At 50.7% G+C, this 10000-nt stretch overlaps 1 non-coding gene and 1 pseudogene across 1 annotated transcript; both read right to left on the reverse strand.

The window, feature by feature from the left end:
• LOC143220181 (large subunit ribosomal RNA) overlaps positions 1 to 7030 on the reverse strand; it is a 9661-nt pseudogene extending 2631 nt beyond the window's left edge.
• A 1562-nt stretch (positions 7031 to 8592) lies between these two features.
• Positions 8593 to 8747, reverse strand: LOC143220184 (5.8S ribosomal RNA). The gene has a single exon (XR_013011582.1). It is a non-coding gene; the product is annotated as a 5.8S ribosomal RNA (ribosomal RNA).
• Positions 8748 to 10000: the final 1253 nt, after the last annotated feature.

The following is a 10000-nucleotide window of genomic DNA, read 5'->3' on the forward strand; positions in this document are numbered from 1 at the left end:
ATTTCTAGGAAAATTTCCTCTTCATTTTTAAAACTATCTCTTAACTCTTCGAGAATAGTTACTGACCTGGCGCGCTGCGCCGTCGGCATTGCCACTGCCTGGAGAAGTGTCTCTAGCTTTTGAAGCGGGGTTTGGATAAGCTGCCCCTCTAAAATTGGTAGTCTCTCTAATTTAACGGTGACGGGTCTTATAGCCCCGTCATCCGATTGTGTTTGTTCCTTTGGGAACTTGCTCGGTATTGACTCGATTGAGGAGTCCGAGTCACTGAAGCATACTTCTTCACTTACAGTTTTCTTTTTCCCTTTTTTCCTTTTTGTCCCGCTCCGGGGTCCCAGCCCGGATTTCATTGCTGCCTTGACTAATGTTCTCAAATCAGTGTTTGAGGATACGTCTGAGTTGTAGTAGTCGTCGTAGTTATATTCGAAGTCGCTAAGTCCGGACTCAGAGTCTGAGTCCGTATATGTCCCTTTCACATATGACTTTGCTTCTGACATTGGTTTACTTTTAGTTGTCTTTTTTGGTTTCTCTTTCGTTTCTTTATTGGCCTCTGCTATAGCCTTTTCTCCAACTCTACTCTCCTTCTTTTCTCCCTTCTTCGTCTTGTTTTTGTTGTTTTTGGTTTTGGTTTGTTTATTATCTTGTTCCATGTTATTCCCACGAGTTGGGACGAAAAACAGTCACTCCCCGGGTGACGCCCTTTCCAGGGAGAAGGCTTATACAACAGGGTTCGCCTTAGTCCTGAGGTTAGCCACTAGGCGATCAGTGCTCCCACCGATCATCGACGTTCGTGCAAGGAACGTCAACCCTCTTTCACCGCGGTCTCCGGCTTAGAGGTCGGGATTTGTTTAGGGGTTTTTCTCCCCGCGGTCCGACACACAATTAAGGTAAGACCCTCGGTCTCACTCCCGTGACGTACCACCGGGTTACGCTCCGGTGGGTCGTTGCCACGGCGAGGAGTTTTCCGATTTTGCGAGTGCCACGGTGATCGCAAGCGATCACTCACGTAAGAGCACTTCCAACCAGAGCCCCGTTCGTCACCCGAGGGTGTCCAGGTCCTACCACTTGGAGGAGGGGTTGGCGCACCAGGGAATAAAACCCTGGACCTTCTAGGACCCAGTAGATAGGGACATTAGTGTAAACCCGGCCACCTCGAAGGTAGCATCGGGTACGCTTCCTCGCCGTACAGGCATACGCAGCAGATAACACTTAGTGCTATCTGCTTTAGCGATGCTCCGAAGAGCAACACCACTGCGAAGGGTAAGTCCGTAGATGACATGGACTGAACTTGGAAAAACCCCCCTCTCACCATTTCTGGATCATCAATAGGGTAGACCGTTCCATACGGAAAGTAACTCGCTTGGCCGTCCCCAGGTCAGCATGGTAACCGACGCAGGGACGTTTCCAGCGGGGGCCACGAGGAGGCGGAGTTACCAGCTTAACGCTCAGTCTCTAGCAGGTTGGGCGCGGTTTTCAGGCCGTTTCGCCGGTTACACCCTACGATCACAATACCCGGTTGTTGGGGTATCGCCTGCGAGGATCGTCAGGGTGGTATGAAAGTAGTGGTCTCATGTGTTTTCATCATTGCCGAAGTCTGTGCGACTAAGGCATTTTTCTATGGCGTACTTGTACGCTGGACAATTTTTGTCTCTAAGGCCGTGATTGGCCGGCTTTCCCGCTCTCTTGCAGTTAATGCAAGTGGGTTTCTCTTTAATTGTCGGGCAGTCCTTATAGACGTGCCCGTCTTTGCCACAGTGCCCGCATGTGTCAATCTTTGCCTTGCAGTGCTTTGAGACGTGCCCAAATGCTTGGCATTTGAAGCAACGACTCGCCGCTATATAATCTCTGACGCCGTGGGCGTTGAATCCTATGAAGACCCGGTTCCTGCTCAACAGGATCTTCCGGGTCTTTGGGGACGTCTCTGCCACCCAGTTGGTGGTTTCCTGGTCTCTTTTTCCAGTTTTGAAGAGGAGTTTAAACTCCCCTTCTAGATTTTCCTCTGAGTCCTGCTCGAGGTTTTGATTCCTTATTGCTTTTAGGAGTTCCTCCTCTGCCGTGTCAGAGGGGACTCCAAATATTATTATTTTCGGTCTCCTCCTAGGGAGGGGACCGATCTCTACTTTTTCTCTTAATCCCTTGTTTTTGAGGACTTGCTCAAGGTCCTCTTTTCTTTCAGTCTCTATGAGAATTCCGGAATTCGCAAGTTTCCTCACGTTCCGGATTCTTATTTTCTGTTCTGTCGGGTTTATGAAATCCGACAGAATCTTTTTTGTCTCGTCGCTATTCGAGATCTTACTACCCTTTGCAGGGTAGATTGCCGCTATCGGTTTAGACTGCTGTATAGCAGTTTTCTTTGCCACTTGCCTTGTTTTCTTGTTGGACTTTATTATGTCCGAGTACAGCAGTGGCTTGGGGGCCGAGGCCTCCTTTACACTACTGCGTTTCTCGGACATAAGGCTGTCCAACTTTGCGGAGAGCTGATTCAGCTTCTCTTCCAGTGGTTTTCCTCTTTGTAGCTCTTCGAGCTTGTCTCGAAGTTCCTTGTTTTGTCGAGTTAACTCGGCCCTCATCTCTAGGAAAATTTCCTCTTCATTTTTAAAACTATCTCTTAACTCTTCGAGAATAGTTACTGACCTGGCGCGCTGCGCCGTCGGCATTGCCACTGCCTGGAGAAGTGTCTCTAGCTTTTGAAGCGGGGTTTGGATAAGCTGCCCCTCTAATATTGGTAGTCTCTCTAGTTTAACGGTGACGGGTCTTATAGCCCCGTCATCCGATTGTGTTTGTTCCTTTGGGAACTTGCTCGGTATTGACTCGATTGAGGAGTCCGAGTCACTGAAGCATACTTCTTCACTTACAGTTTTCTTTTTCCCTTTTTTCCTTTTTGTCCCGCTCCGGGGTCCCAGCCCGGATTTCATTGCTGCCTTGACTAATGTTCTCAAATCAGTGTTTGAGGATACGTCTGAGTTGTAGTAGTCGTCGTAGTTATATTCGAAGTCGCTAAGTCCGGACTCAGAGTCTGAGTCCGTATATGTCCCTTTCACATATGACTTTGCTTCTGACATTGGTTTACTTTTAGTTGTCTTTTTTGGTTTCTCTTTCGTTTCTTTATTGGCCTCTGCTATAGCCTTTTCTCCAACTCTACTCTCCTTCTTTTCTCCCTTCTTCGTCTTGTTTTTGTTGTTTTTGGTTTTGGTTTGTTTATTATCTTGTTCCATGTTATTCCCACGAGTTGGGACGAAAAACAGTCACTCCCCGGGTGACGCCCTTTCCAGGGAGAAGGCTTATACAACAGGGTTCGCCTTAGTCCTGAGGTTAGCCACTAGGCGATCAGTGCTCCCACCGATCATCGACGTTCGTGCAGGGAACGTCGACCCTCTTTCACCGCGGTCTCCGGCTTAGAGGTCGGGATTTGTTTAGGGGTTTTTCTCCCCGCGGTCCGACACACAATTAAGGTAAGACCCTCGGTCTCACTCCCGTGACGTACCACCGGGTTACGCTCCGGTGGGTCGTTGCCACGGCGAGGAGTTTTCCGATTTTGCGAGTGCCACGGTGATCGCAAGCGATCACTCACGTAAGAGCACTTCCAACCAGAGCCCCGTTCGTCACCCGAGGGTGTCCAGGTCCTACCACTTGGAGGAGGGGTTGGCGCACCAGGGAATAAAACCCTGGACCTTCTAGGACCCAGTAGATAGGGACAGAGGGAATCTCGTTAATCCATTCATGCGCGTCACTAATTAGATGACGAGGCATTTGGCTATAACCTGTACCATACGGTAGACTTCCGAGGAATACGCCCCCTCGTGAGGCCTTCGCTCTGACACTCAGTCACCCACCTCGGATCGCGCTACTTCAGCAACAGCAATATCACACCGAAGTGCTTAAGGGTTACCATCAAGCTTGTATTTACAGGAGAGAGCTTACCCCTCCCCGCAGAGACCGAGGGTTAGACTGGGCCCTCCCACGAGCGGTTTGCGGCATTCCGTCTCCGGCTTACCCCGACGTGAGGACCGGCAGGGAATCTCACCCTTACCGGCGGGATTCGGCGGTGGGTCCACCTTACCCTAACAAACCAGTAGGACGAGATTTAGTACAACCTCCTCCCCTGGCAATGCCTCTCCTTAACCCATTACCAGCAGCGGTTTCAATTCCCGCCATGTGCTGTTCTGGGAAACGGTTGATCTGGCCCTCACTTGAGTGACCTTGGTGTTAGGCGACCTGTAAACCTAACACCAGTGGAGCGCTAACGCATATGTGCATGACTCTCCCTCATATCATAAAGAGAGCCATGTTGTCATAGTTACTCCCGCCGTTTACCCGCGCTTTTTTGAATTTCTTCACGTTGACATTCAGAGCACTGGGCAGAAATCACATTGCGTCAACACCCGTGGGGGCCATCGCAATGCTTTGTTTTAATTAGACAGTCGGATTCCCCTAGTCCGTGCCAGTTCTGAGCTGAGCGTTGAATGGCGGCCGAAGAGGACGATCGTTCTAGACGAAAGCCTCGCAGCAAGGAAGATCCGCGGGAGGCCAAGGCACGGGACCGAGCTCGGATTCCCATCAATGTGTTCACCTCGCCCAGGCCCGGCACGTCAGCCAGACCCGCTTCCCGACCAAGCCCGACACGCCCCGCTCCTCAGAGCCAATCCTTATTCCGAAGTTACGGATCCAATTTGCCGACTTCCCTTACCTACATTAATCTATCGACTAGAGGCTCTTTACCTTGGAGACCTGCTGCGGATATGGGTACGAACCGGCGCGACACCTCCACGTGGCCCTCTCCTGGATTTTCAAGGTCCGAGGGGAAGATCCGGACACCGCCGCAACTGCGGTGCTCTTCGCGTTCCAAACCCTATCTCCCTGCTAGAGGTTTCCAGGGAACTCGAACGCTTATACAGAAAAGAAAACTCTCCCCGGATCTCCCGACGGCGTCTCCAGGTCATTTTGGGTTACCCCGACGAACACTCTTACGAGGGCCCGATTGGTAAGCGGTTCCGCTGCCGGGTTCCGGAATAGAAACCGGATTCCCTTTCGCCCGATGGGTGTGTGTTTTTGTTTATCATTAAATGATATTTTGCTCTCTCTTAGGACACCTCATCTACATAGGATTTCTCTTAGGGCTTAGGATCGACTGACTCGTGTGCAACGGCTGTTCACACGAAACCCTTCTCCACGTCAGTCCTCCAGGGCCTCGCTGGAGTATTTGCTACTACCACCAAGATCTGCACCGACGGCGGCTCCAGGCAGGCTCACGCCCAGACCCTTCTGCGCACACCGCCGCGACCCTCCTACTCGTCAGAGCTTCATGGAAGACGCGCCTTTAAAAAAAGCTAACGTCAACCTCACTTGCCGCTGACGGCGGAGTATAGGCGCGACGCTTCAGCGCCATCCATTTTCAGGGCTAGTTGCTTCGGCAGGTGAGTTGTTACACACTCCTTAGCGGATTCCGACTTCCATGGCCACCGTCCTGCTGTCTTAAGCAACCAACGCCTTTCATGGTATCCCATAAGCGTCGACTTAGGCGCCTTAACTCTGCGTTTGGTTCATCCCACAGCGCCAGTTCTGCTTACCAAAATTGGCCCACTTGGCACTCTGATCCAATATAATCTCGTGGCTTCATTGATCCAAGCAAGCCAGAGATCTCACCCATTTAAAGTTTGAGAATAGGTTGAGGTCGTTTCGGCCCCAAGGCCTCTAATCATTCGCTTTACCAGATGAGACTCGCACACGTTCATCAAAAGAGAACGAGCGAGTGCCAGCTATCCTGAGGGAAACTTCGGAGGGAACCAGCTACTAGATGGTTCGATTAGTCTTTCGCCCCTATACCCAGTTCCGACGATCGATTTGCACGTCAGAATCGCTACGGACCTCCATCAGGGTTTCCCCTGACTTCGTCCTGACCAGGCATAGTTCACCATCTTTCGGGTCCCAACGTGTACGCTCTGGGTGCGCCTCTTCTCGCAATGAGAACGAGACGCCCCGGGAGTGCGAGGCCGCATCGTGACGCGGCCCATCCTCCCTTGATCGACGCTAAGGTACGATCTTCACTTTCATTGCGCCTTTAGGTTTACATGTCCCAATGACTCGCGCACATGTTAGACTCCTTGGTCCGTGTTTCAAGACGGGTCCTGAGAGTACCCAAAGCAGTAGCGTCGCTGACCGGTAATTCAAAGCTTGGCCAGTCCGAGGACACCGCCTGCTAACAGCTGGTTAGGCCCGGAGCCGGCGCTAGGTCCGTACCATCCGGGTGACAAACTAACCGAGCTTGCGGCGGGCCTGACGCACACACATTCGAAAATGGATTGGTTGCGGCCCGATACCGTCAGAGTACCGTCACGCAGCCGGCCAGGCGATCGAGCGTCTGCCGTGTGCGCACGAAGGCGACACGACAGGCAACAACTCGAGCCGTAGACCGACACGCAACGGGTCGCGACGTTCTACTAAGGGAGAAGTGCACGACTACGCGACCGGAACATTTGCCGAAGATGGTGTACCCTCGCACTGGAACCACCGAAGTGGCCCATTACGGGCTATCTGCGCACCAACGGAAGCCAGCCTCGTCGACGATGAATCTCCCCATTCGATCTTTTGGGTTTCTCAGGTTTACCCCTGAACGGTTTCACGTACTCTTGAACTCTCTCTTCAAAGTTCTTTTCAACTTTCCCTCACGGTACTTGTTCGCTATCGGTCTCGTGGTCATATTTAGCCTTAGATGGAGTTTACCACCCACTTAGGGCTGCACTCTCAAGCAACCCGACTCTAAGGAGAGGTCCTCCCGAAACGCGTACCAGTCGCTACGGGCCTGGCACCCTCTACGGGTAAATGGCCCCATTCAAGATGGACTTGGACGCGGTTCGACGTCTCGGGATAAATTGACCCTCCTGAACACTACATTTCCCAACGGCAGAACCGCGGGATTCAGTGCTGGGCTAATTCCTGTTCGCTCGCCGCTACTAAGGAAATCCTTGTTAGTTTCTTTTCCTCCGCTTAGTAATATGCTTAAATTCAGCGGGTAATCTCGCCTACTCTGAGGTCGTCGTACGTGATACAAAATTTTGTGTGTTTCGGCCGAAAGAGCGTAAAAGTAGTACTCGCGAAAACGTACAAAGCACAAAAAAAAAAGAAAAAAAAAGAAAACGAAACAACACTACACGACAGAAGAGAGAAAAAGGTAAACAAAAAACCGATATATGCCTTATGCGCCACACCAAAGTGTCCATATAATTCTTTCTTCATCTCTCGTCGATCGGAAACTCTCGCTAGACGATCTGGCCGGTTAACTTTAACGTCCGTCGAAAAGAACTTTCGGGGACTGGACGACCGACAGATCGCGCGGTTCCGCACGAATCGACAATGAAGAAAAGAAAAGACATGGGGCGACCGACATAAAGGTTTTCTCATTGATATACCTTTTCTCTCTCCGCGGTGCTGTTCCGTGCGTGAACACACAAGTGTGTCTTTTGCGTCGTGTGACAATCAAGTTCGAAATAAGCCTCGCCAATAGAGGAGTATACATATTATTAAAAAAAAAAAATAATAATACATATAACCCGGTGGGATTTCTTTTTCTCTCTACTTCTATATAATTGAACCAAAAACCACGGGGGTACAGAAACGTTGCGCACGAAACGATTTATCATCGATCAAACGCAAAACCAAATTAGAGACACGAGAGAAAGAGAGTAAGATCTCAAGACGCTCATAGGCCGTCATCAATACGATTCAACGCGAACGTGGCGATGGAATGGCAATCGCACAGATTAGCGAGGACACGTCGACGACGGGGAATAATTCCGACCCGATCAAGTACGACGTGCTCATCCCGCACATTGCTGCGCTTTGCTCCGCTGTCCATCGATCATCAAAGCGTTCGCGATAGAACGAGAGATCTCTTTCGTCTCTTCCCTCGAAGACTCGAAAAGGAATGTGTTTGTCGAAATCGCCGGCAACGACGACCCTCCGCCGTATGGCAATTATAACGTAGAGTTAAGAAACTCATCCACGCACAGGCATATTCTCTCCCTGGGGCTTAACATTGCCACACCACACACACTCTGTGTGCCACACAGTATTCTTTCTTTCTTTTATAATTTGTGTGTCCATCTCTGTAGTCTCGCGAGACTCTTGTAAATATACCTCTTTCGTATATACGCATCATTTCAGGCGACGTCGGGAGCGCGTTAAATGTTCATGAGTGGAAACGCTTCTTTCCGCAAGGCGAATCGTTTCGCAGAGAAGGTGAGAGATTTGGAGATCCTCGTCGAAGCGGTGCCTTACGGGCGGTCGTATTTTCAATACGACTCACGACACCGTAAAAACACTCACGCAAGTCCGAACGTAAGAAATACCAATCCCTACTTCGCCTCTCGTGGAAACTAGATATATATGTTTGTATGTGTTTATAAGACGCAATGCAAAAATTGGCAATTTTCACAGAACCGCGACAAACGCCGACGAAACGCCCATCATTCGCTCGTACGTAGCATCTTTGCAACCCGACTCCGAAACGCTCTTTGGCGCCCTCCAAAAATATATTTGGAGAGGTAAGCGACGGCGGGGACTTACAAGAGCAACGCAAGCAGTTTATGGTTACGTAAACGACCCTCAGCCAGGCGTGGTCCAGGAATTGTATCCGTGGACCGCAATGTGCGTTCGAAATGTCGATGTTCATGTGTCCTGCAGTTCACACGTTGACGCGCAATTAGCTGCGTTCTTCATCGACCCACGAGCCAAGTGATCCACCGTTCAGGGTAATCGTATATATTTTTGATTTACAAATCAATATATGTATATGTCTCTTGTTCTGCGGTTCGTAAGAACGCATTGTACCTGAACGCTCCAACCAGCGCGCGAAGGAGATTCGTTCAGGCGTCGTTTTAAGGACGACACTATCGTCGTCCGTGGAAACGGAAAAAAAAAACCGTCAGATACGCAACACGTATCCGACGGCCGGGCGAACAGTACATTGAAAAACCGTTAACGTGGAAAACGCGGAGATGAATATATATTCTCTGAAAACGACGGGGATCGTAAGACAACCCGATACTGGATCCAGAGATGTAATAATATTCCTCTCCTCTTCACTTCCATTTCATTTGGAATGATGTGAGAACGGAGGACTTCACAGCCGGCTCTGGCAGCGGTCATTCGTCCCAAGCTCTCGCGATGCGCACTATTGGGCCACACGCACGGAGTAGGGTGTCAGACTCACGACTGCTTTAAAAACGAGCTTCACGAGCCGGTCCACTTCCCGTATAAAACACATTTCCATAAAATGTTGTGTGTGCTCGAGGCAACGATAAATTCCGATACAAGCGGACTCGCGAGCCGGCTCTGGCCGTAGGCGCGATCCCCGTTCTCGTCCCAAGCTCGTCTGCGCGCACTATTGGGCCACACAGAGAGTAGGGTGTCGTCGGGAATAATCGCGCCATAGGCTTTATAGCGAGCGTCACGGCCGGTCCTCTCGGAACACCGTTTTTCGTCGGAACGATATTACCATATTTTTATTTTATTCGACAGATTAGCGGACTCACAGCCGGCTCTGGCAGCGGTCATTCGTCCCAAGCTCTCGCGGTGCGCACTATTGGGCCACACGCACGGAGTAGGGTGTCAGACTCACGACTGCTTTATAAAAGCGAGCATCACGAGCCGGTCCGCCTTTGGCGAATGTATAATATTATAATAAATATACGTTCCGTCGTCAACGAACACCGCGTGCGGCGCAGCAACGTTTCGTGCTCTTGGTTATACGCGAACTCGATACAAATAGAGAGCGGGACTCACAGTCGGCTCTGGCAGCGGTCATTCGTCCCACGCTCTCGCGGTGCGCACTATTGGGCCACACGCACGGAGTAGGGTGTCAGACTCACGACTGCTTTAAAGGCGAGCATCACGAGCCGGTCCTTCACGTCTCGTCTATCTTCACGATGTTCGCGAACGATAACACAAACGCGTGCAACCGCGCGTTTACCACGGGTTACCCTGAGATTTTGTTTGTCCTCTTCGA

This window comes from Lasioglossum baleicum, unplaced genomic scaffold, assembly GCF_051020765.1.
Source record: "Lasioglossum baleicum unplaced genomic scaffold, iyLasBale1 scaffold0334, whole genome shotgun sequence".
In the NCBI taxonomy this organism is placed as follows: domain Eukaryota; kingdom Metazoa; phylum Arthropoda; class Insecta; order Hymenoptera; family Halictidae; genus Lasioglossum; species Lasioglossum baleicum.